The 27,413-nt window shown below is 38.6% G+C and overlaps 1 long non-coding RNA gene and 1 other non-coding gene across 2 annotated transcripts in view; one reads left to right on the top strand and one right to left on the bottom strand.

The window, feature by feature from the left end:
• Positions 1 to 27,413, top strand: part of LOC124161248 — a 356,365-nt gene that overhangs the window by 169,428 nt on the left and 159,524 nt on the right. Inside the window, exon 2 of the long non-coding RNA XR_006865351.1 lies at positions 3,749 to 4,046. This is a non-coding gene — a long non-coding RNA (uncharacterized LOC124161248). The remainder of the gene's footprint in view (positions 1 to 3,748; positions 4,047 to 27,413) is intronic.
• Positions 11,381 to 11,495, bottom strand: Trnal-caa. Its single transcript has 2 exons — positions 11,458 to 11,495; positions 11,381 to 11,426 (listed from the first exon to the last, which is right to left on the bottom strand). It is a non-coding gene; the product is annotated as a tRNA-Leu (tRNA).

The raw sequence follows: 27,413 nt of genomic DNA, 5'->3' as shown, positions 1-27,413 counted from the left end.
CCTCAGACGATGTATAACTCCTATCTTCTCCTATAGAAACTAGGTCCCTGTGACGTCACGTGGAGTGGCATCGCATGGGCGCCAATCTGGCCCTGTTCAAATGAGGATAAAAATGGACCATTGCCATTCGTCTAAACCGGATTTCTAAAAAGAAATAATTTGTATATTATGAATACACTAATGGTGGGTAACGAATCGCAATCAATGCCTTTCATTTTCTTTGATGAAGGAAACTACCCTATTGCCCTATCTGCGCAGTACCCGCCTGTAGCTTGTATGGTGTTTTTGCTGAGCGATCGGAGATTGAAAATAAATCCGCCCTCGTAATTACATTTTCACATGAACTACCTCACCTCACTCACCATCTCCAGCACTTCATATTTTCTCCTTCTCTCCGTCCACTTCACTTTGTCTTTCCTCCTCCTGGCTCATATCTAGAACGCCTTCAGTCTTCTCTAGTCCTCCTTCCCAAGAGTCCACATTTCTCCACCGTAAAGAATGCACTGCACTCCGATCAGACTCTTCACTAGCTTTTTTTTTTAACTCTTACATAAAGATCGGCTCATAAGCTCCTTCTTTTTCATGAACGCATCTTTTGCCGACGCAGTTCTCTTCCTCATGTCCTCAATGTTGTATAATTGTTTTCCTTTCATGTGCTGCCCAAATATTTTTATTGCTCTACCTGCTCAAATTTTGCAAAAATTGCCCAAACCTTTTGTACGTTGCACCTACGAAAAAAAACTTCATGCTATAGAATTGGATTTAACTTCATCACTACTAGTCAGGTGATTCCCATGTAAATTGAAGGGGTGATAAGCTAAGGGTTACAAGTGATTTTCTTTCTAAACTGGAGATAGGTAAATGTACATTGATAAAAGTAATGTACAAACTCTTAGTGGCCAAGGAAACCGATTGAGTCTCTTTTCTGTGCTGACATCGAATGGAAAATCAAATGCAGTTCTAAATGTTTAGTTGATCTCGTTTGTTTTCTGTACCTGATTTCTGTTCCTTACTCTGTTTTGCAAAAGAAAATACTCGTACCCCTTTGCATCACGCCCACTCAATTAATATTGTTCCGGAAATAATCGAGCGCGCAGTATATTCCCAGTGGGCTTAAAAAAAACCGTTTTAACGTATTCTTAATGGCGTACGCTCACTGTACCATTCTTCTAAACTGAGAGTGTTAATCCTTTGGGTCAAATGGTGCATTCGTTCCTGTGGGATTTTCGCCAATTCGCGCTCGCGGGAAGGAAATATATTCGCTCATTAATTCGCCCGATGTTCGTGAACGAAGCCTCCGGAAGTGAGGGCTGAACTCTAAAAGAGCTCCTCGAGAGGGATTAAAATTATGAGGCTTCGACTTTGAGTCGAAACTTCTGCCCCAGAAAAACTCCCCTCCTGAACGTAAATTTCCGAATTCGAGTTTTGGAGGGAATTTTTTATAGGCAAAACGAGATGAATTATTCCATGGAGAGAAAAAGAAATACTTCCATCGTGAACATCGATATTTAAGAAGCATTCTCTCATTCCCGCGGTCTTCTTACCCAGATACTACCATTTGCGTACGAACGCAGTTGCTAACGCGTATATTTTTCGTGGATTCGAACTATTACGAACGTTTTTGATGCTGAAAAGTGTTGCAAAAAGGTGATGGAATGGTATGGTAAAAATATTCCGTGGTATGATGTACGGTATTTGTAGATGGCGGATGATATTTTGATAATAATTATAGAAAATGAAGCCCTGGAAAATGGTATTTATACAAAGATGGCATATTGTGGTTGAACTTCCAGTTTATGCATTATGAAAACGAAAAAAATAATATCCCCTTTATTGGAGAAAAAATAGAACGTGAAACCGAATTTGACAAGTGTCATTGTAAATTAAACAGCTGCAAGAGGTCTTGACATTTTTTAAATAAAATAGCTGTTTGCTCTTATGGCCTTTTCAACACTATTCAGTATCCTGCCAATGAAAACAATGGTCTCTTTGAATCGCATGTCTGGAATTTATGGTATCGATTGCAACATAAATCGTGATCTTCGCTACATAATGGTTTCAACTTTAATTTTGTAATAAGAATTCAAATCATCCCTGTATTTACGGGCGTCAAAAGTGATGGCACGATTCAGTCTTGCGATTAAGTCGTTTGAAAATCCTCTTCTCTTTTGTTTCAAAATCCATTGTCGCGGAGGCAGGACGTCATTGCTAAGTTCTGTGCGGAAACGTCATTCATCCGTAGTTTCTGGAAGATGACATTGGCTTTCACCTCAAAAGACTTTCGAAATATCCCCGCAAGAGTTCTGCACTTTCGACGGGTGGAGGAACTGAGATCGAGGTCAGGCGTGCCAAGGAGTTAGAGTGCACTAAAAACAAGTCGTTTACGAGCATTCATTTTCACCTTAACGAATTTTTTTCGGCCTTACATTTTAGAGAATAGTCGTTCGAGCTCATAAATATTCATAGTTTTTTTCTGTCTGTTCCTTGCATAATCTTGATGAGAATTTCAACACGGAATATTAATGTGAAAATGAAAAGACTTATGAATGCCTTCGTTAGGAAAAAAAAACTGCAGCACTTTCTCTAGATACGTAATTGAAAGATATATTTTATGTTAGTTGTCTCTGGATTTTATATCGACACTTATCTGTAAAAATTTTGACTATGGAACCGATATGGTCAAGACAATGAATACCAATCAACTATTAATAATGGTGTACCTGGTAGTGTGCAATATCCTGTAAGTTTTTTTCAGATAAAACACTTTTCTTGCACAAAATTAGTAACAGTAAAGCGGAAATATATATAATTAAATATAGGATATACATCTCAGTTATATTGCATGTTTCACTCCGCAATAGAAATATTACGTCTCAACTATATAAATATTATAGTTACAAGCACTTCATGCATCATTTTCATTATATTTATGATTAAACCTCTATCTTAATAGTATCCTTAACGCATAATTTCTTACTTACTTTTTTTTCATTTCTAAGGGTTATTAGAAATTAATTACAAAAAATTAGCCCGAAATAAGAACACCAAAATTTAACATGAAATACAAATCTGGCAGCGATGCCCACTGTATTGTCATTAAAAGCCAGAATTATTGTTTATTTTTTACAAGCAAAATCCTTAGCGTAGCACCAATGTTATTTATAAAATTTTAAACTAGATAAATTATAAAATAATGAAGTTAGAACTATGTACTAACTAGCGCTTTCCACTTCAATTTATTTTCTGAACCTCTTTCTCCTATCCCCTATTTATTTTTATGTTGTTGTTTTTAAATGGAATATTATTGTTTATTATTTCATATTTTAAAGCATTTAGTTAAATACATCGAGAACACAGCTACTGTTGCTCGTGTAAAATCATTTTGTTACCTACTTCTAATGCATCATATTTCATGACATATGAGTACTTTATGTATGTTATGGATGTTTAAAAAATGTTAAACTTCCAGGACATGGATGTGTGTGATCGTCTGTGGTTTATTGTTTAAACTCTCGATCTAAAGGCTTCATTGCGCTGTTTTCGAGGGTAATGGAGATAAATAAATAAAGAAAAATATTAATACTGTTCCCCCAAATAGTGCTAAAATTATGAAAATGTTATGACGAGCATGACTGGTCATTTCATCGCAAGGGGATAATAATGAAATTAGAGCGCCGTATTCCTAATGATAGTAATAATATTTCCTGGTGAAAATTTTAATTTTCTCTATCTTTATCTCTTGTTGCAGGACGTGGTATGCCGTGAGTTGGACTCGGGAATGTGTGTTGATGCCTGGAGCTCGTGACTCCAGCGTTTCCCATTGTGTGCATCTAGAGTAGGAGGAGGCTGTGGATAGAGGTCTCCTCTCCTCCGACATCCAGTTCCTGCGCCCACAAACAAGCGGCCGGCCGCCTTCTCCCGCAAACACGAACAATTATCCCCTGGCGCCTTGCCCCCGCATCGCAGCAGCGATCGTCCTTGAAGGTCGCGGCGTAGTTCCACTGGAGTGCCCGCAGAGGGAGTCCAAGTCGACTCCGTCCATTCAGGTGAGTACCGTCAGCGCCTCGTCGCTATCCGTGCTGGTTTCTTACGTGCTGTTGTGATTTGTTCGCCTGCAGTTTGTTTATCCTAGTGCTACCTTTGATTGTGGGTTAACCGGAAGAAGGTTTTCCAGGATTCCAGCCGTGCGTTTCAAAAAGGTATTTCGTTCATTCATTATACAGGCCAACAATGAAAAAACATTTTTACTGAAAATATCTTATTCTTATGTTTTTACAGTTGCTGAATCCAAATATGATGGTTTTAAAGTTGTATCACCCACCATTTATTCACATTTTACAGTTAAATTTTTGAAATCAAGCAATATTTTTAGAATTAAGCAGCTTTTTTATAGTTATAATAAAATTGAAAAAGTAGGTCTAATGAACGAAGATAATGGGGATTACTGTTGGTACTTCACCGAGAAGTTCAGCAAGCGATTCATCGCAGAAAAACCTACACAAGAAGCTTCAAGTGCCTTCTTTGATTTAATGTATATCTTGTTTATCCTATTATTACAGTTATCAGTGGCGCAGAGATTTGGGGGCATTGGGGGATAAACCCCTCCCCCCCCAGAGCTCAGAGAAATTTTAAAGGGTTATCCATTTTACATAATTGGATAAACATACTTATAGAATAGTGTAAGGATTAATAAAACATCCCTCGGAAAGCCGTAAAACTCCATTTTGAAACATTTATCTTAAAAATTTTCTGGGAGAAGACCCTAGCACGTCTTGCATACCCCGTCGGGTATTACATACCCCTCAACCCCCCATTTTTAGTTGCGCCTAAAACCACCCCTAGCCTTAATTCCTAAATGCGCCCCTGACAGTTATAGAGAGTTTTTTTTTAAACGTCTGGTTAGCGCTAACCATAAGATAATACAGCCGTCCACTTGGACGACTAAATCATCTTATGCCGTCTACCTGACGGTGGCTGAAAGTTCTGGTTAGCATGAAGACTGATCTTAAGGCCGTTTTACACGGGGCACGGAATTGCGCAGGCTAGAGCTGCATTAATTTCTAAAATGGCGTGGAATTGCGCGAATGCATGAACGAAATTAGAACAGGGGCTATTTTGCCGTCTCGCATCCACGCATTCTCGCATGTGTTCTAGCAATTGACCGCTTTAAACGATGCAATTTCGATTGCGCCTTCGCACGTACGTCAGATTGCGCAATTCCGTGTACCGTGTAAAACGGCCTTTATACAGAGACTAACAAGAACTTTCAACCACTTCCAGGTTAAGTTGACAGCTGTATCATCTTTACCAGACATTATTGAACCGGCCCTTGGTTTATTAACTACATCTACGTAATATATTTACTACGTTAGAACTCACAAATAGATTAGATGACTTGTTTGTCGTCTACTATCTTATGTATACCTAAATGCATGTCTCTGAATTTTATTACACACAACATTAATGAGTATAGTTGGCAAGTTTTGCCTTTCAATGAATGCGGTAGTATAATTTGTTAGCATGCGCAACGATATTTGGACCGTGTGGTGTGCTTGTAGGAATCCTAATGCATGCTGCATGCTGGTGATTGATCGCCACCTGCCCAACACCCGAGAGGTGCCTCGCTGGGTATTATGTAGATGTATATATGTAGAATATATTCATTCGAGCTACTGATTCTTTAAGCTTTTTTTATGCAAGAGCAATATTAGTTTTGGAGTATTTTTGATTTGCGGAATTATCAAGTCTTTGCTTTTCTGTAATTTTAGCTACATAGGTCAGAAACGATGAATTAAGAGAAAATGTTGTAGATTAATAGGTTTAAGGATTCGTTTTCCCCGAACATGAAAGAACATTCATATAAAAACAGCTGGAAATCAGTACGTGCATCTCTTTTTCTTATTTTTTGTTTACGGCTGATGTACCCCACCTGAGCCACACACCTATTGAGGCGGCTTGCGGAGCAGCACGTGGATGAAGATGCATTCTGCATGCATCTTTGTTTCTCATTGAACAGTCAAATACGTTAAAAAAATCTTCGAGGATTCATTTGTGAACTTATGAATGATCATTTATTGATGCACTGAATAGTAGAGGCCTTCACGTTCTAGAAATCCATCTTACTGATTTGTGAATGAAAAACTTTGCTGTTTCTACAATTTGGAGCTTTATTTTCCTGACTAGTTTCAATACACTGTATCATATTCATAGGACTAGCGGTACAGTTTCCACTTCCCCCTCCTGGACATCCCAATTTTGCACCCGAAAAATCCCCATGACGCTAACCCACGCCGCCTTCCCTAAGTACGCATCCATTCCCTTCCCCCCCACCCCCTTCCTAGGGCTTTCCATATTCCCTCACTTCCACTACTCCACCCCTTCCCCCCACCCCTTCCACTCTTCCCCTTTCTGGTATATAACCCACAACGACGCTACTTGTACTGCTAGTCCTATGAATATGATACAGTGTATCGAAACTAGTCAGAAAAATAAAGTTCCAAATTGTAGAAACAGCAAAGTTTTTCATTCACAAATCATATCATTTATTGTTTTTCCTATAAAACACGAGTGTCCGTATATTAAAGTAAGCGATTTAAGCTACTTTCAAATGAATGGGGTGTGTTAATCTGGTAGATTCTATCTTGCTTTTGCCATAACAAGTCTTTTCAATCAAAAGGATATGCGAATTCCACGGGGTCACGCCTGCGACAAACTACAAAATTGAAATGCTGTCGATATGGAAATATAAATTCAAGAGTTTCAACCAGTTGTAATAGTCTCTTTGAGTTTCAAGCTTGCGCGTGAATATTTCGGGAAGTAATGGCGACAAGCCATTGAGCCGGAATTCCTTTTGCTGGGAACCTAGTCGGCTTTCACCGCTCCCCGTTCGCCCATTGCTGTTTGATGATATCTGCATCCGCGCACCACATGCGGACCGACTTCATAAATTACGTTGCGGGGTGCGAACCTCGTTGCGACGTTATCAATGCACGAACTCCCGGGCCCATTCGTTGCCAGCATCCGCAGCAGCGAGGCTCTTTGCCGGCTTCCCCCCTGCACTATTCAAGCGTGCGGGAATTATTCGTGACCCGTGCTCGACCAAAGGCTACTCGCAGATTTCTCCTGTCGTTCCTCGATTTTAATCTTTCACATTCCATCCGCGCCGCAAATGGATTCTGCATTCACACGCACGAAATTTGTGGACAGCGTTTGAGGAAAACGGGTTGAGCGGAAAAGACGTCAGGAAGAGAATCGAGAATAGGGTGGTTTCCAATTTTTTTAAATTTACTAAATCGAAAGATTCCTGGAGTACGTATTTCACGCTTTTAGATTTTTAAATGACGATATCTATTCATCGCGATGAAATGAAAAGTGAAAAATTTCAAGCGCGCGAAAACGCGACGGCCTAGTAAGAATGCTGGGAAAAGCCCGTGTGACGTCATTCTGGTTCCAGCTGCCTCTGTGTGAGGCCGTCTTGGTGCGAGGCTATGAGCGCCGCTACTATGAAGGCTCCTAGCAAGTAGCTCTTGGCTTAAATAAGCATAATTAATACTCTATCAAACGAAGGAAAATTTCCGACCATAGGCAATTTTAGTAGGTAATTATTAAGAAATGTTTCCCTGAACTCTGTGCCACATGCATACATTGTTAATCTCAGACGGTGTAAAACGTCACATGGAGTTGCATTGCTTGGGTGCCAATCTGGCCTTTTTCAGATGAGGTTAAAATTGGCCATTAACATTCGTCTAAACTGGGATTCCTAAAACTAAATAATTTGTATATTATGAATACACTAATGTATGGTAACGAATGGCAATCAATGCCCGTCGTTTTCTTTGATGGACGAAACTGCCCTATTGCAAAGGAGGCATTCATGAAGAGGGAGGAGCTTACGAGAGGATCGTTAGGTAATAATTTCGTGAAGAGCCTGTTCTGGAGTGTATAGCGCTACGGTGCGGAAACGTGGACACTTTGTATGAAGGTAAACAAAATTGGAGACGCTTGAAATGAGGGCATGGAAAAAAATGGAGAGAGTGAATTAGACGGAGAGGGTGAGGAAGGAAGGAGCGTTGGACATGGTGGGTGAGGAGAGGCAGCTTCCAGTTGAAATAACGTTAGGGTGAAAGCGATTACTGAGCGTGGAGGGGTTGCTGAAAATGAATGAATGAATGAATGACTGAATGTATTACTCCAAACTTAAATGTGCACATTTTTAACAACAATAATAAAAGGAGCTTTTGGTAGCTTCAATGGTTAAAAAAACCAGCATGGAAGCTACCATCCTTAAAAATTAAATACGAGGCAAGTCAGAAAACAAAGAAAAAATGCATAATTTTCTGAAACATTATCATTATGAATCCGATGCGTGACAAACAAACGAAGTGAAAGCAAATGTGAGAGGATAAATACATGAGCATACAAGATATATTTTAAAAATACAGGCTCGTTTGAAAACTTACAATATAAAAAGAACAAAGTCTAAAGCCTGAATCACACGATCATTTTTTTCGTCGCGAAAGTGATCACTATCGCGATCACTGCGCAAAATGATCGTCGGCGGCAATTGTTTTTCGCGATCGCGATGAGGAACCCCATCGCTATTTTATCCCGTATCCCGGTCGCTTTTTCCATCGCTAAAACCGTCACTAAAACCCCATATCAGCCAATCGGAACGCATTCCCCTATGGAGCGATCGCAGCGCAACGTTTGACAATTGTGGGAACGACATAGATAAACAAACACGCTATTTAATTTCGTGATGTGGGTTCTATGACGAGCTGTGATATTGGAATTGATGCGAAAAGCGATGGCGGGAGTGAGCGTGTGATTCAGAAAAATGATCACTAGAGCGTTTGCTTTTCGCGACGGGAAAAGTGATCTCGATAGTGATCACTTTCGCGACGAAAAAAAATTATCGAGTGATTCAGGCTTTACTTATGGAAATAATAAATCTTTTTCTCCTTTCACTAAAAATATAAAAATAAACACTGATAGAGAGATGAATGCTGGTTAAACGAGGGAGGGGAAAGAAGAGAATAGGATTTTTAGATAGAATGAAAGGTAGTAGGCCGTATTGTGAACTGAAGAGTAAAGTCCATGAAGGAATGCGAGACTGCCATAATACTTCGTAAATACTCTATGGAAACCTACTTTAATCGGTAGAATACTTTTTAACTAACTTTGACGCCTCAGAAAATACTGCCGAATACCTTTTCAAATTTGAGTAAGAAAATGTTGCTCTTTACCGAGACCACAAACCTGAAAATTCGAAGATATTAGCCTTATACAGTAGATTCCGGTTAATAGGGACATATCGGGACATGTGCACTTTGCCCCAATTAAGCGGCTGCCTCAATTTGGCGAACTATCCTGTATATAGGCATAAACAAGCGTTGAAATGATAGAAAGTAGACTAAAGTGTTTATAATGCAACATAAGTTTATTAAAGTATTAAGTTGATTAATAAATCAGCGAGTATAGGTAATTTATTATAATTTTTAAGATTTATAACAATTTATTTAAAAATAGTTTTCACAGCCTCGGGCGACGCTGAATGAATATCTTTTACTAAGTCCTATTAAGGAAAAGTCCTATCCTCTTGCGGATAGTATAACAAAAAGAGCTATCAAAATAGGGCAAGAATGGGAACATTTGTGAAAAATGAGAGTAAATCGAAGGAGGAAAATATAAAAAAATAGTATTCTGAAAACAAAAATTTTTAATTTCGTCACGAATATAGAGTCTATGTCGCCGACTCATGGCCCAAATAAGCGGCATGCTGTCCCAATTAAGCGGAGAATACTCTTGGATATTCCTCTATTGGGTTCTGTTCTTCAAGATCTGCCCCAATTAAGCGGCTGCCCCAAGTAACGGGTGGACCTATTAAACGGAATCTACTGTATTAGCTATGCCTTAAATTAAATAAGAGCCTGTTCTGGAGTGTTGCGTTTTTCGGTATCTTAACATTGGCGCTAAGGATGGAACACAAGAAAAGACTGAGGCGTTGTAGATGAGGGTATTGAGGAGAATGGAGGAGGCGAAGTGTGCGGATAGGAGGGGGAACGATGAAGTGCTGGACATGGTGGGTGAGGAGAGACAGCTTTTAGATGAGATACGGAGGAGACAGCTGGTATGGATGGAGCGAATACTAATCGGGAGGGAGATGTTAAAAACAGTGTCAGAGGAAGTTGGGTAAACGAGGGAGAGGAAGATAAAGAAGGGAATTTTTAGATAGAATGAAAGGGAGTAGGCCTTATTGTGAATTGAAGAGAAAAGTCCATGAAGGATGTGAGACTGCCATAATAATTCGTAAATACTCCATGGAAACCTACCGTAATGGGTAGAGTACTTTAATATTATATCCTGTTGATTGAAACTATTATTCGACAGTTTCTCTACGATCCTAGCATTGGACTGATGGTGCCATGCGTGCAGACAGGGAGAGGAATATTTTCCTCTCTATTACTACCCAGTTCGCGTATCAATCGACTCTTATGAAAATTTAGAACATAATGTTGCGCTGATAATTTAAGCGATGATAACAGCGATAGCACAAATATTCCCTGTTCACCAAAGAACACAAGCGCTTGATAATATCTCCATCAGAAAGCCACGCCTCTATCAGCATCTAAAAGATACCTCCGCACACCACCAGTGACCTTTCTGGTATTTATCTTTCAACAGTAAATTATGCGAGAGAAAACAGTAGATGCGGAAAAAAGTTATTGATCGAAAGATTATCTTCCAAGCAAAATTTTTCCCAAGCCTTACATTATGACCAAGATTCTATCACTAAGACCACGACTTCCGCGTCCAAACAAAAGAGTGTAAAAGATTATTGGCATAAAATGACGATAGGCTGAAATTAAACTAGTGATATTTAAATATTTCCGGCTTGAGGCGAATATCGGGGGTGTTTTCTCAGAACTGCCGGAGTGAGCGTAAATTACATACTTAACAATACCGCAATTGTTGTACAAAAATACACGTGGTAAAAACATGGTTCCTATAAACTTTCCTTTTGGCATTCCTCGGGAAAACATTTTTTTTTATTCTACAAAGTATTCCTCTTAATTTATCGTTTCTGACGTAATACCACAAATATAGTGAGCTCATAGATTATCTTCTCAGAGTCGCTCCGAAAGTTATCTATCTATATCTAGCAATAGGCAACTGTAGAACACCTTATTGCAGATAATGCCAAGGTGGGCTGTCATCATACGATAAAGAAGCTGTCCTATCATGATTTTCGTCTTTCCACGACCTCGGAAATTCCTCATAATGCCACAGCAGCAGTCGGATATCCATCCCGCAATATTGATTGCTTTGCGATGTCCCCTATTGGTAAATCTTACAACTCATCGCAGGCAAAAAAAAAGTTTGTCAGAAGTGGGATTCGAACCCACGCCCTCTTACGAGGACCAGAATTCACAAGACCCACATAGCGGGCAAGGATATCTTGAGTCTGGCGCCTTAGACCGCTCGGCCATCCTGACAGATGAAGAAGTTGGTATGAAGCTAGGCAAGATAATTTGCTGGCAATTTTTACACGAACTCTTTTCCATACTTGATTTTCATTCATGGCTTTAGTGCTTCCATATGATTTTTTATATGAAGATAAAGAAATAACCTTAACTTACATTATCGGATATATTTTACCACAATGAGGTTGTTCACAATTTCTATATTCTAATGAAATGCGAAAGCGTTTGAAAAAATTAGAGACCCTCATTTTTTTATTCCAGGCCTTCTTTTTCCAGTGTTACCACCGACTAGTATTACGATGATTTTCTACGTCAGTCCATGATGCCACAAGATATGCTCGATTGAGTTGTTCTGTATATTTCTTACGACATGTTCAGTGCTACCCTTCTTCATTGCTTAATCGAACGATCAATTTTATCCTCATCATTTTCCTCTAGCGCCGTCCTTTGCCGTACACCTTCCCTTCCACTTTTCCTTCTTCGATAGTTTTCATCAGGTGATCATGCCTCATTGTGTGGTCAACTATATCGTCCCGTCTTATCATTAAGATTTTAAAAAGTTTTCTCCAACTCTTCTTAGCTCTCTTCTTTTTGTAGAAAGCCCTCCTCGCATGTGCTATTTGAGTGAATTTTACTATATTGCTTCGAATGAGATTATTACGTTAAATTTATTTCCATTCTGTTTCATTGAAATTTTTTAGTTCTCGCCGTGAATATTGAATGTCAATTCCGTACTTAAAAATGACGTACAGTTTGTGTGCAGGAAACGTAAATTGGCCCATTTTAGGCGTGCACGAAGTCAATTCAAAGGAATTTTACACGATGCGTGTACGAAGCCTGAACGAGACGAACGCTGAAGTGTGGTATCTGTTATTAAAAGTTTATCCAACTGTACGTTTGGTGCACGCTTCGTGTACTCTTGGCGTACAGTGGTGAAGATAGTGCGTACGCTTCCTGCATAATGCCTGCACATACGAAAGAACAAAAAATGTGTGCGTTTCATGTTCACTATATTCCATTTTACTGAGAGTAAATTGATAAAAAATATTCAAAATGACTTCGAATCAAACGATGAAAATGCCAATGGTATGTTTTCTTCCTTTTTTCGTAAAAGTCCAACTATCTGCCTCTTCGACCTTTCATTGATGTTAATCAATAAAGAAATCTCAGTGGCCTTTTCCCATAAATTTTGCTCTACCTACCTCTTCCCGTTAATGATCACTATATTTTTTAATGACGATCGTTAACCTTTAGTGTTATACTCATGTGGGGTTCAGTGTTTCAGAAAATTGGCTCTCTCCTAAGCTTCATCCATCGATTGTTGGGTGAAATTTCGGTTTACTGGGCGAAAAGTAGTGTTTTTTTTATCAAGGAAGTGACTTAAACCGGCTCAAAGAATCCCTGATAACTTGGGAGATAGGGAGAGGAATTTGTTTCGCTCGAGGGCTGTGATGTTTGAAAACGTTTCCAAATTCGAAGGCATTTTAATAACTCTTGCCGGGAAAAAATTGAGACTGCTGAAATGTTGTTGGTGTTGTTTCTGTGTATCGAGGAAGCCAAATTCCATGGTCGTTTACTGCTAACCTCAAAAAATTCCCCGGATTTTTGAAGGATTGAAAATATTTTTTATATTCTCTACTGGAAATGTCATTTTTCATATCCTTTTTTAATATAAAAACACTGTACATAGAAGATGCGATAATCTTTGATTACCAATCTCTGCGTATAATTATATGTTTATCACTACCATCATATATTTCGGTCATTAAATTTCATTTTGCTTCTGCCTACATTCTTTGCTTCTGTCATTTTTATTATCTACATCTGCATACTACCCCGCGAACCCCCTAAGAAGGCGAGTGGCAGAGGTTGTTAGGACACCAGCCGTTTACACATTAAAGGAAATGCTCAAACGAAATTACGACTAGCAGTTATTAATACCCTTTATTGCGCGAGAGAAAAAAAATTCGCATACCTATCCGTTCGGCTAATTATCTCTCTTAATTTATCGCTTATGTCGGACCTGGAAATATTGTGGGGCTCTAAGATAATGTTTACCGTATCGTTCTTAAAGATATCTATTATCAATAAAATTCATTATCTCTCACGTTAAATCGTAATTGATTATTTGAAAAAGATATTTCCTTTGAAAAACTTTCTGATCGTTTATGTCGTTATTTATTGTCTTGCATTCTGTTTTCCCTGTAGTAGATAGCGTATACCGCGTTTCGACTGTTCTCATATACCCCGGTGGAAACGCATTGTACTAATAATAAATTTGTGGAAAAGTGCCATTTTTTTCGTTTACTCAAACTATCCTTCAACTACACTTCGCCTGCCTCAGTAATTATCATTCCTTTAAGGCTTGGACGGAATGAGACTGGCTACTAAATATTGGTCTGACACACCAGTGGCTGTATGTCTAGGTTCTGTATTTATCGGTAGTATTTTGCTTTTTTATTTTATTTCATGAGTTTATCTTGAATGAAATTGATAATGTGTGAGGCTGAGTAAATATCAATGGATACTTCTCAGCTCATTTACAATCATCATAATCAAAAGGAAACTGCATTTAGTTTGTATTTTTATATTATTTATTTTTTGAGAAGGAGTAGCTTTTACTGTAATCTGAAGAAGGAAAAACGTGAAGGAAAGGGAGGCTGCCAGAATGCTTCTGAAGTTCTCCGTGGAAACCGACCTTAATCTGAAGAATAATTTTATAATAGTAATTGCTTTTCTGCCATACCTTATTGCATTTTATCAAGTAGGATTCCGAGTGGTGTTCATGATCTCGAGCGTAGAAATTTTCGATTCTTGAGCAATTTATCGCTAACTGAGCAGTTATTCCTCGCTCTTTTTTCGATTGTATCTCAACATCGATATATTCAGAAATCTCATTTTCCTCCTATTAGTTCTAATTGAGTTCTAATCACCTTGAAAGGCCAACGACCTCTTGCAGTCTTGCAGCTTACTTTCCCTATCCTTGTGTAAATCTGATTTCTCATTCAATACCTTTAGGTCCCTTATGTGGTGTTTTAACCTAAAAAATGAGAAAAAATAGATGGCACCAGTCAATTAAAGCTGCGCCGAAGAACACGGAGCTTAGATTAAAAGCCAATTTAAGGGTATATAAGTTGATGCATGATACGCTTCCATCTAGCAAGACTCGTTATGCCCCTGCCGCCAAAGGCTTTAATTAATTCATGTTTGATTACCCTGTCGACAGGCGGGTCTCTATAGAGTTGAGAAAGGTTGCGAAGCGGCGGATGTCGCAACACGGGCGGGAATGTCTTTCTCACGTTGATTAGATTAACTTTAAATTGGCGTTTCCACGTCGCCGTGCGCCTTAAAGGGCGGGAGGAACGCTTTGCCATACGGCGGATCTGCCCTGGATACATGAAATTACCTCCGCATCTGCAATAAAAATTAAAAAACTAGACACTCAAACGAAGTTATTGGCAAACACGCAAGGAGCGTCTGCGGAAAGTGCACTATCCTGCGAATGCTAGCTAATATTTTTTTAACGCAAAAGCCAGATGTATTGGTGATTCAAATGGTATCTTGTTGCGATTTTCCCCAGTCGGTCTGTAGTGCTACGTGCATAGATCCAGCCAGGCCTACCGTGACGTGTTCTGGATCCCGGCTGGAGAAAATTTACATAGTTTTTAACAAACGTTTTTCATCTTTACCGCCCCGGAAACTCCGTATTGGAAGCCTCTAAATCGAGGAAATATGACGAAATACGATACCGAACGACCACAAACAGCCATGGTCTAGGTATGGGCAATCTATCCAGGTGGGGCTCGAACACGCGACTTTCGGCAGGCGAGGACCTTATGCCTCCGCCACTGAGGCAGGCAAGAAAAAAATGCGAATAGATATGATGCAAATCATAACGATTTTTTTGCATAAAACTATGCTCATACTTACGTTTGTATTTCACATATTTAGTCTTCAAAGAAGCTTTAAAAATTCTCGAATTTGCACCGATTTTTCAGATTAAAAATTACGTGAAAATCACTCCAGGCACCCCTATTAGGGGTTAGATGGAGATGGGACTCTCTAGTCCCAATCTCGCCCAACAAAGACGTATATTATTATTACAGATTGTGGGCACTACATACCCCCTAAAACTCCAGGCACCCATTTCCTTTGAACTCGTACACCCCACTACCTCCTACATCTCCCAGGCCGGGGCTGGTTTCAGACGAGCCATATTATTTCAATAGGGTAATTTCCTTCATCAAAGAAAACGAAAGGCATTGATTGCGATTCGTTACCCACCATTAGTGTATTCATAATATACAAATTATTTCCTTTTAGTAATACCGGTTTAGACGAATGGCGATGGTCCATTTTTATCCTCATTTGAAAAAGGCCAGATTGGCGCCCACGCGATGCCGCTCCATGTGACGTCTCAGGGACCTAGTTTCTATACGAGTAGATAGAAGTTATACATCTTCTGAGATTACCAATACATGCATGAGGCGCAGAGCTCAGGGAAACATGTGTCAATAATCACTTATTAAAACTGGCTAAGGTCGGAAAGTTTTCTTCGTTTGATAAGGTATTAATAATCCTTAATAAAGCCAAGCGCTACCAGCTAGCAGGGTACTCAGCTACCCGCTAGCAGCCTGCGTCGTATCAGCGCTCAAGCCTCCCTCAAGGTCACCTCACAGGGCGGCAGCGGGAACGAGAAATACATCACACGGAGAGATTTCTCGGCATTCATACTTACCCGTCGCGTTTTCGCGCGCTTGAAAATTTTCACTTTTCATTTAATCGCGAAAAATAGATATCGTCATTTAAAAATCTAAATGCGTGAAATACGCACTCCAGGAGTAATAATCTTTCGATTTAGGCAATAAAAAATAATAGGAAACCACCTTATTGCTTTAAGTGATGAGATTGATCGATGTCTTGCTGAATACAATTTTAGGATAAAAATAATACTTTGAGATAATTTTCTACCATTACTCACAGACATAACGATCTTACTCCATCCAAGGAATCTGAGGAGTAGTAAAAAAATTATGCTGTTTCTGAAACGTGAATAGTCTGCGTTTTTAAGTTCGTCATTTTTAAGCGTCTGTTGAAAGTGCACTATGCTTTAAATAAAATTTTTTAATCATTTAATCCAAAGGCCGAGGTAATAGGTATCTAATTTCAATTTTCCCCATTTTTCTCCTGCTCTAGTGCTTGAAGCGGCTTAAGAGCTTTAAGGCTGAATTTTTTTAGGAATTCAGAGTAGAAATTGTCCGGTGAAAAACGGATCAAGTAATTTTGGCACGATTTTATACATGCTTCTGAGTAAATAGGAAATAGTTTCGCGACAAATAAGCTGAATATTTTTGTACTTATTTTACTGTGCGTATGAAATGACGTAATAGGCCATTTAAATCCGGTAAAATCCCTCTCAAAACACGTTCCGTTTTTTCTTCGTTCCGCATTTCCTTAGAAACACCTATGCACCAATGAGTTCTTGGTAGTTAGGGCTGGGCAAAATACAGGCCGAGGAGTATTTGAAATACAAAATTCGGCTCCAAAAGTATTTGTAATTCAAAATTCCTTTCCAAATGTATTTGAAATGCGAAGTACCGTTTACTTGAGTATTTGAAAAACAAATTACAAAATAGAATTTGGAATACCTTTAAACATACAAAATACGTTTGCATGGATACTAAGAGATCTCTTAAAAATATGTTCTGCCTTGGCATGTCAGTGGATAGTGGCAAACATGAAGAAAACGGGGGAAAAAGAATGAAAGAAGAAAAGAAATCGAATGAAGAAAACGAGTCTAACGAAAACGAAGTTATCTCTGAGGAATAATGTTACAGAATTGTTATCAGAGTTACTTCAAAAGTATTTCACAAATGTATTCTTTTATTTAAGAATGGGATATTACCAAAAATCTTCATTCAAAATGTAAAATACAAGGTATATTCAGGCCGTGTATTTGAAGTACTAAATAAAAATCACAAATTCATTTCAGATACATATTTTAAAATACTTTTATTTGAAATAATGTGCAGCCCTGTTGGTATAAATGATAATGGGGGGTCTGGAGAGATGTGCTGACTGGTTGTGTTGAAGTTGGAGGAAGAAAGTGGCTATTGTGTGTGAAGCTGGGTGGAAAATGAAGGGAATGGAATGGCTTCGGAAAGAGTTGTGAAATGTTGTAATGGGCGTCGAGTCAGGATAGCATGTAAGTGCGAATAATGCTTTTTTTAGCATCAATTATGGATGAAAAAACTTATCTGAAGTTATCTTATGGCCTTTATTTTCTCTCTTTTTTAAAACGATGAAGGCATGTACCTACTCTAGAGGTTAAGTGAAGTTCTCATAAATGGTATGAAGGCTCTGAGATTGCGATTACTTATTTTCTCAAACGATGTCGGTTTTAAGTCGTCATACGTCCTATCTCTCTTTGTCCTATGCATAAATCCGAATAAACTTCTCCCCTTAGCCCTACCAGAGCGTTTTCAACGCCTAAAGATTTAATGGCCTTGGAGGGCGAAGTCTTATAGGAGTCGGAACTCTTAGGAATTGACGCCATTTGGCACTCCGGAAGCCATAAATAACGTTAATGATGGAGAAGAAAGTATAGTAATAGAATTACGTGTCAATTGGCTGGCAATCCAAATGGATTCGTTTTGAATAATTGGTCCTCGACGCGAAATCAGGAGTCTTGGTTCGTGGCCCGAGGTAACAAGGGAATGGGTACTAGAAGGATTTGTGGTAGTAAAATTTATGGGCATCGGACGTCTCAATTTCAATTTCAGGCCTTGGCTTCAAAATCGCGTCATTTTCGCAGCCATGCCTGATTAAGATGCTTGGACTGTAATCCGTAACATTTATTTATATTCTTGCTCTTTCATCTGAATAGAAAAATTCACCGGTCATCCGGTCGGGTTATAAATGCGCTGTCACTAACGGGTAAGGTTATCTGAATATTTTGGGGGCTGGGAATAAAAGAATAATGATATTAATAACAACAATAATAATGGAAATTATCATAAAACTATTAATGATGGTAATGATAATAATAATGTATTATTACTGTATTACTTACATTCATTTAGTTATTTTATAGCTCCCAATCAGCATTTGCTACAATATAATGGAATTAGGCACTCAGAAGAGCACTCCTTTTTTTGTAGGGTTGCTATCTTGCAGGTGTATGGCAGCACAGACAAGAAAAAATATGTAAATCTAAAGATCAAGGCAAGTTTATGATCAGAAAAGTGTTCATTATTACAAAAGTATCAAAATCAATTCACAAGAGCAACAAAATAGAAATCTTTATAACAAACAATTTTATGGATACTTAAAATGCTTATCATATCAATCCCATACCAAGAGTTTTAAAAGCACTTTCAATACAGTACAAATACAGCTGTTCACCTGAAGAATGAATACCTGTTGTGTTAGAAATGATGTATTCTATTGAAATCATAACTTGTTATTGTAAATGCCAGAAATTTTGCGCGCATTTGGAATGAATGGATCGCTATGTAGTCATAACCGGGATGTGCACTTTGTTTCTTTTAAAAGGTAAAACATAACGACCGTCAATTACATATCGACGACATATCGACGCACGGAAAGGGAGCGTAAATAATGTTCCTGCTCGTCGGTCTGCGGCTTCTTCTATGCAGCCCTCTTACCTATCAAAGGAAACACGTGCTTGTTCGAAATATTCTACGTTCAAGGCTGTTCTCTTCGGTAAATGAAATATTAAATATTCATTCTGAGTTTAAATAAACCGGCGGCATGTTTCAAGATGAGGTGCGCTGTTTTTTTTGCATCCTGCTCAGCTGTCAATAACACGTCGCGGTGCGCACTTGCGCAGTGCTTTCTTCTGGAAATAAAATCGCATATGGACGTGCGTCATTGCTGTCACTACTCCCCTTTCAATGCCATGGCGATATTCCCACGCTTCCAACTAGATATTCCCGCCAGCGGATTCCCTGCGTCAATCGCGTTAATCTGCTGCCCGATGGATGGACGTCCATTAATTCTCAATTAAATGCTTAATAAATCTTTTGCGAATATGTACATTTCATTACTTATTGCGTCGGATTGCTTCTTTTCGCTGAATTTTAATTATCTTTATGTTGACGTCTATGAAGAAATAGTTGTATATTAATTTGTTTGTCCCCCGCATGTAGTTGATGAATGTATATTTATCTCGGTGTACCGCAGATGATTACTATTATTACAGTATTCTACCGATTAAGGTAGGTTCCCATGGAGTACTAAAGAAGTGATCTGGGAGCCTCCCTTTCCTTCCAGCGCTACCTTCTTCAATTCACTGTAAGGCCTACTCCCTTTCAATCTATCTGAAAATCCTATTCTTTTCCTTCCCCTCCCTCGTTTCACGAGCATTCTACCCTCTAACACCATTTTCAACATCCCCTCCCCGCTAAGCACTAACTCCATCCATACCTTGTCTCCTCCGTATCTCATCTAAAAGCTGCCTCTTCGCCAACCATAATAAGGTATAAATTAGCTTATGTGTATCAGAAAAAAATACCATTCGTTTCGCAAATCGCATTTTTCTCTCAAATTCCACGTAGATGACTGTATTGTATGTAGTCGTTTCTAGTTTTCAACAAGTCTTGACTTAAAAGAATTAATCAATATATATGCATACACCATTCAGTGTGTTGAACTGCCTTATATTTGTGAATACTTTACTTTCAATTACAATCCATTTGAACGACTGCCCATGAATAACGTGCGCGCAACTGACAGCATGTTTTACCTGCGAAAGACAAATACACTAGCGTGAGACTATCTATGCATAATGCTATTTCACTGCATTGCACACTTTCCATAGTATAACACTCTGTACTTTTCCATTTAAAAAAATGAGTTTTTTAAAATCTTGTTTCATTCGAATGAAAGGACTTCTATCTCTTGCAGATACATTTTCCTGGGATATTGCTTTGGGCATAGCGGGAATGTTTCTCTGAATATTGCTTCAAACATTATTTTTATGTAGGAAGATTAAATTCCTCATTTAAATGGAATCTGGGGAGAATTTTCTTTAGGTCTTCAAAAGGGAATAAAATCTGCTTAAGAGTCGTATGTTTTTTATATTCCTTTCGAGTGAAAGCGTATCTGCGGTGGAAGTGTCTTCCCTTTAAGCAGCCCACGTACGTAGGTGGTGGCCTTTCACTCATTCCAAAGCGGTCTACTCTTGCTTATCGCCTTAGTTTACGCCTACGCGCGTCAACCATTTGCAAAGCTTTCGCGAGCCGACAACCTCCCTTTTCCAACGCCGCGGCGCGCCGCCTTGAATCCGCAAACCCACGCCATCTACGTCCTACGTACACTTCGCCCGATTGTAATTAGGAGACTGTTTTCACTCGCCGGTGAACTACATAATTGTTAGAAGTTTGTTGCAAAAAGTTATCGCTTTTGATTTTAAGCAATTTATCTCGTCAGATATATATTTTAATAATGAAAGTCAATATTTTCATCGTCAATTACAATCCATCTCTTCAATTGTATTTAATTAAAAGTTAATATTTTGTCACCTTTTGAATGTGAAAATTCAAAATTCAGTTTAAAGAGTAGTAATATTAAACTTTACGCTATTGCTATTTATATCATTGATGTTTTGAGTCAGTAATGAGGCAGTGTAATTTATCTAGTCAGGTATGTATATTTCTATAAAATTCAATGTATTGCGATTTCAGAAAATGAAAATTCATAAATTCGTTTAAAGAATAGTAATGCTAAATTTTATGCTAGTGTTATTTATATCATTGATGTTTTGAGCTGGTGATGAGGAAGTGCTAAGAAGGGTCGGAGTAAAGAGAAGCCTTCTAAAAACATGAAAGGGAAGACGGCACAACGTGCCTCCTTATGAGTCATTATGGCTTGATGAAAACAATCGTTGAAGCATACGTGGAAGGGAAGAAGGGCAAGGGACGGCCACGAATGAGTTACATAGGATAGGTTATAAAGGAGAGGAAATACGTGACAATGTAAAGGCTGGCGAATAGGAGAGCGGAATGGAGAGCTGCGTCAAACCAATCCTAAGGCCGTTCTACTCGGGGCACGTACTTGCACAATCTGACGTGTATACGAAGGCGCAGTCAAAATTGCGTCGTGTAAAGCGGTGAATTGCTAGAACACTTACGAGAATGCGTGGACGTGTGATGGAAAATAGCCCCAGTTCTAATTTCTTTCGTGCATTCGCGAATTCCGCGCCATTTTAGAAACTAATGCAGTTCTAACCTGCGCAATTCCGTGCCCCGTGCAAAACGGCCTTTATAAATGTCGACTTATGATGATGATGAATTACTTTATCCGCCATCACTCATACGCTTACCTGGGATTAAGCATCATCAATTTTATTTTTATTTGGCTTAACTTTTGTAAAAATGGAAAACATGAAAGGGAAGTATTCTTTCTTTTAAATAAATATGGATAGCAATGAAAGTAATAAAATAAATTATCAAAAATTTCTATGAAGTTTCCACTGTGCACATTTATACGACATTTATTGATATATCCTCGAGCATTATTCAATTTTTTGATAGACTGCTTTGCTGAGAAGATTTTATTTATCTACATGTAATATCTTTGGTATTGGATTGATAATCATCTGCAGGAAGGAGGTGGACCTATGTGTTTTGTTTTTGAATGAAAGTGTGGAAGTTTATCATTTTCTTTAGTACTCTGACATCCTGCCACACCAAAACTTGAATTACATCTCCCAATGCTGCACCCTTCCAACATAATTAATATTTATGTAATCTTATTTATGTATACTTTCTTTCCGTTAACCTATGTTAACAGTACGTACCTATTCCATTATCTTTGGTATTACGCTCCATTTTTTTTATATAATTTACTTTGTTTGGGATTAGGGGATGACTTTAATCTCAAAAAACCCGAGAATTTTTTTAATCACGTGCAATAGGATATGTTGAATTTCTGTCGTAGACTCTGAAAATGCTCTCTTCGCCACCATTCGCGTATTTTCCACCTTATTTTCAAAGCGACCCGGCGAACTGAGACTGTAATCTAATCTAACAATCCGTTACCCTCCACGGGTGAGCATAGGGTATGATTTTTCCGTTCTTTCTTTTTTTTCGCTTATCGTTATTCACTTGTTAATGTCGCGCCGGCTGCTTTAGTTTCGTTGACCTCTCACTCCAACTTACCAACACTGTTTTTTTCCTCGGATGTAATGCTGATTGACTTCAATGAAATCGGAATAGTGTGCTACTAAATTTTCCATTAAAACGATGTGAGGATACGTACTGGTATTTTTGACACTCTGGAGTATCGGAAATTTTGTTTCGTAATTCCTTACTGACACGTCATTTCAGTTTTGCATTGTGATAATGTATCATAACTGATACCGGCCTTATGTACCTATCTTACCCTTGGATATAAATTGTTTCCTTGAAGTACCCTCATGCAAGCGGAATGTGCACTTAGGTGAAAAGATTACAAGAAAAAACAAATGTAGACCCTTACGTTGCGTGAAATATGTGGGGTTAACAATAGCGAAATTACTGAAACCAGGCAAATTGTTGATATTTTAACCTCCGAAGGTCATAATGGGGGTCTAAGGTCATAGCAGTTAAAAGTCGGGCCATCCCGACAGCCAGCGTGTGGAACCATAGCTTTTAAATGGTGCCCAAGTCAGTTTTGCTGTTCATATATCCATATTTTCGATTTTTTAAACTATGTATTCTGTTGCCTGTATTTCCAGGTCCGACAGAAGCGATGGAATGACAAATATTTTATCCGACGTTTAGGCATGGGAATTCGTTTTTCATTAGAACAATAAAGGACTGAATTAAATGCTAGGCGGTGCTGCGTAAAGGTATTTCCTTTTTATTTGTTAACGGATGGTATTGTAACTCTCCCCGCCATACACCTACTGAAACGGCTTGCAGGGTGTTATGTAAGTTTAGATGTAAATTAAAATTTCCTCAACATTGAATTAAAACTTTTGGGTCAATTTTTTTGGGGCGACCCCAACGTTTCCCGACCGATGCTGGTCGCTCTCTCAAGGGACTCTGAAGAGGTGGGATTATAAAAGTCCCTGTTGAAATTGTTATTCCCCTCTTTAGATATTTCTATGGCTTCTCTGACGGATCTCTGTTTAAAACTTTTTACTTTGGTAACTTTCGGGAAACGTTGGGGGCCACCCGAAAATTGACGCGGCGACATAGCCCGAAAGTTTTTATTCAGCATGACGAGTACCCGCTAAAGATTTTTTGAAGCATTATCGTGAATTAAAATAACCCCTGACCTATAACCTTCAGGGCAATTTCCTTCGCAGGCGTAAGAGAAAGAAAAGATTTATTATTGATTCTCACAAGTCTCACTTTTAACTTTGACAGAGCGTATTTCAATGCGTGTATGAATGCTAAGTAAATTACCCTTCATAAATGTTTATATGCTCGCCTCGATTTGGGGGCTTGGCCATCGTTATACATATGTGTATGCTGAACTTCTGTATTCGCCGGGCGAAATGGATCAAGGACGCGGTGGAATCAGCAGGTGGGATGATTCAGGCTAATGGCCAATGGCGCTGCCGTCGCAGCCATTAGCTTTCGATCGCGTGCCGGTGCGAAGGGGAGACGGAAAACTATTCGATCGACGTCCTGCTTTGAAAAATTGAGGTCCTACCATATTGAGCGAAGTGATTTGCGGAGGTCTTCACTCGGACTCGTCAAGGCTGAGAATGAAGGCAAGAATAAAGCCTGACAAAAAAAAACTATGAAAATAAATAAACCGAGGAGAGTATATAAACATTTATGACGGGTTGCTTAGTTTGCATTCTTACATACATTCTAATACGCACTGAAAAATGTCGATGTTAATAATCAGACGTGTGAGAATCAGTAATACGTATTTCTTTTGCTCTCCCTCACGTTGGTGAAGGAAATTGCCTTGAAGATTATATGTCAGGGGTTGTTTTAATATTCTATGAAAATTATCTTAGCTTAGCCTGAATCACGCGAAAATGCTTACCGGCCCCTCGCATTGGAGCGATATCTCCCATGATCGCTCCAATGATGGTGGAAAAAAGGTTGTTTCACGGAAATCATATTCCGCGATGGCTGCAGGGATGGAAATCCCATCCCTTTTTCCATCCCTCGGCGCGTTCCTTTTTCCGTCGCTGACACCATCGCTGATACCATCTTTCAGCCAATCAAAACGTAAGGCAACTAGCATCATTTATAACGTCATGCTCGGATTTTAATCGAACTGCAGTTGTAAATACGGAAAGTGGCGGAATAAGCGATGTAAAAAGGGGCGGCGGGAATGATCGAATGATTCAGAAAATGATGGGTCAAGTGATCACTCTTTTGGTCCCTGAAAACCTATCGCTGGAGCTATCATTCAGAGGGACGTAAAAAATTATTGTGAGATCCAGGCTCAACTGTTTGCGGAAAAAAATGCTAAACTAAAACTAAAGAAGTTGTTGTGAACTACGGAAACCATTGCTAACCTCTATTAGTATTCTTCTACTTCAGTGGTAGTAGGTAGTAGCTCTTAACAAAGAAATTGTATTGGAAAGTGTATGACTTGAACGTGACTTGAGCTTTTATGTATCTTCAAGCATCCGGTTAGGTATACTAGCAGTGGTAATGTTACTTATTAGCTCTGTAAGTTTTAAAACTTTATGGAAAATGAAAGAATAAGCTTTGTAAGGTGCTCATCTTCAGGTTTGATAACTTTATACTTGACTGTGTGAAACCTATCCATAATGGAAAGTAAAAAATAAAATAAAAGAGGAAATCTATCTATCGGGAAGGAGTTGGATGATAAAAAGATTTCCTAGCAGATATATGTCGTTACTGTCGCCCTGACTTGATATAAAATGAGATTCATGCCTGATAGATCCGTCTGAAGATGCAACTATGCTATGAAACCCGGGTCGTGCTTTTTTTTAAATATATTAGTGAACTTTAAGAAGTTTATTCTTTTATTTTCCATTACGGATAGGTTTCACACAGCTAAGCATGAAGTTATCAGTTATATGAAAAATTTAATAATAGAGTTGTGTGTCTTATCAGCGTCTGCATCTTATGTGAGGGCATTGTATTCTTCATTTCTTAATGCATGAAAATACTAAAAAATATCTAATCTCCCTTTCAATCAGACGTGATCGTACAAATGATCGTATTTCATTTTTTTACTTAAACTTATTTTTGTTTACTTAAAAGAAATGGTTATTATTTTAAGACGAGAGGGGACAGCCATGCACTTGGGCGTGATGAATTGTGAAAATTGAAAACAACTCTCCTTAGGTGTGTCTCCTTAACATTCATTGGCATCCGCCGTGGGATGACGATGACTGATCATATAGGCTCATGACTATTCAAGTAGGTAATAATATTGGATGACTCAATTTGTGAACCATTGTTTCCAAAAGGGCATATCCATACGAGTTTTCTAATGTCGTGTTTTTTGGCCTTTCAGTCAATAATATGAAAGAACCAATGGAAAGAATTAGTCCCATGCCTTGGTGTTTCATCATTGGTGTCAAATTTCACACTCTGTAATCGATAAAATTTTAACGAGATGTAGTGGCAAATGCTTGTTGTTTTTTTATTTAACCCAAAAAGAACAATAGAGGCCAATGATGTAGTCGACTTTCGCACATTTTTGTCATTTCAACACTCAAGGATGCTCATCATAATCATAGCTTAGGAGTGGCGTAACTAGGAATATGCTTTGAGGGAGGGGGGATGGAGGAGCCTGGTGATCGACCCCCCTCCCACAGTCAACGGTGGGTCCGGAAAAAAATTTGAAAAATAACTCACCTCAACGTCTGGAATGACTTACTGCTATGATATTAACAGTTCATCTTTAACTTTAATCAGATTCAGTAATTATATCTCAAGACTAGACAATAGTTTTTAATAATTCATTTATTTATTTCTCTGAGGCTTTTGGGGGGATCTATATCCTCATCCCCCCGTAGTTACGCTACTGTAGCTTAGGTAACCATTGGAATAATTTCCTCTTCGAAAAAACGGTCCAAGTTCTCCACTTAAACATTTTTATTGGGATGGATTGATTGCCTAAATCATTTAATCTCCAGCCACGTTCAATATGAAGTTGATTTTGATTGAATTAGCTGAGGGCGAAATTGAATCCTTATATCGTGCGAAGATCCACAGGGGAAAAATCATCCGCCTGGACCGGGATTCGAACCAGGATCCCCCGATTTCCGGTCGATTTGAATCCTTATAGATTTAGCAAAAACAATAAGACTGCGTATGAACCACTAACAATGACTGCACTTGAGTATCTACTTGTGATTCATTTTATGTCATTTGGAATGATTTCATGAGTGCTTGACTAAATTGCCGAAGCATTTCTTCCCTTCGTACAGAGGATCCTCAGTGTAAAAAATATAGATATTTTGAATTCTAATTTCAAGCCATTGATGCTTTTATTTGTCTTTGGGATCCGTACGTCTAACAGTAAGGAACCTAGCTTAAATCCTGTGTACTCTTGATTTGGTATTTGAGGAGGAATGAAATAAAGTGGCTCTGATCTGCGAGACAAAGACAATTTCATGTTTATATTTGTGCTTAACGATGAGGAATTGATTGGAATCTGCCCCTTAAGTTGTCATCATTATGCTAAGCAAATATTAACGCATTTATGTTTATTTTAATACTTTAATCTATTTGAACCCAATGCATGTTTGCACCTTTATTATATTCGTTTAATATTATATCTCTTACTGTAAATTCTATGTATCTCTGTCAAAGAGACCCGGGGTGGGGGAAGTGGGGGCCGGAATGCATCCTGTGTCATCTCAGGTAAAACATAAAAGTAAACCAACCCCTATTTATATTTCCCACGTAATTATTGTCTCATTACATTACCAGTCAACAGTGTTATTCTTAGGCGTACTTTAATAGTGTCCTT

This window comes from Ischnura elegans, chromosome 6 (assembly GCF_921293095.1).
Source record: "Ischnura elegans chromosome 6, ioIscEleg1.1, whole genome shotgun sequence".
NCBI lineage: Eukaryota > Metazoa > Arthropoda > Insecta > Odonata > Coenagrionidae > Ischnura > Ischnura elegans.
This window is presented reverse-complemented; position numbering and strand designations above follow the sequence as displayed.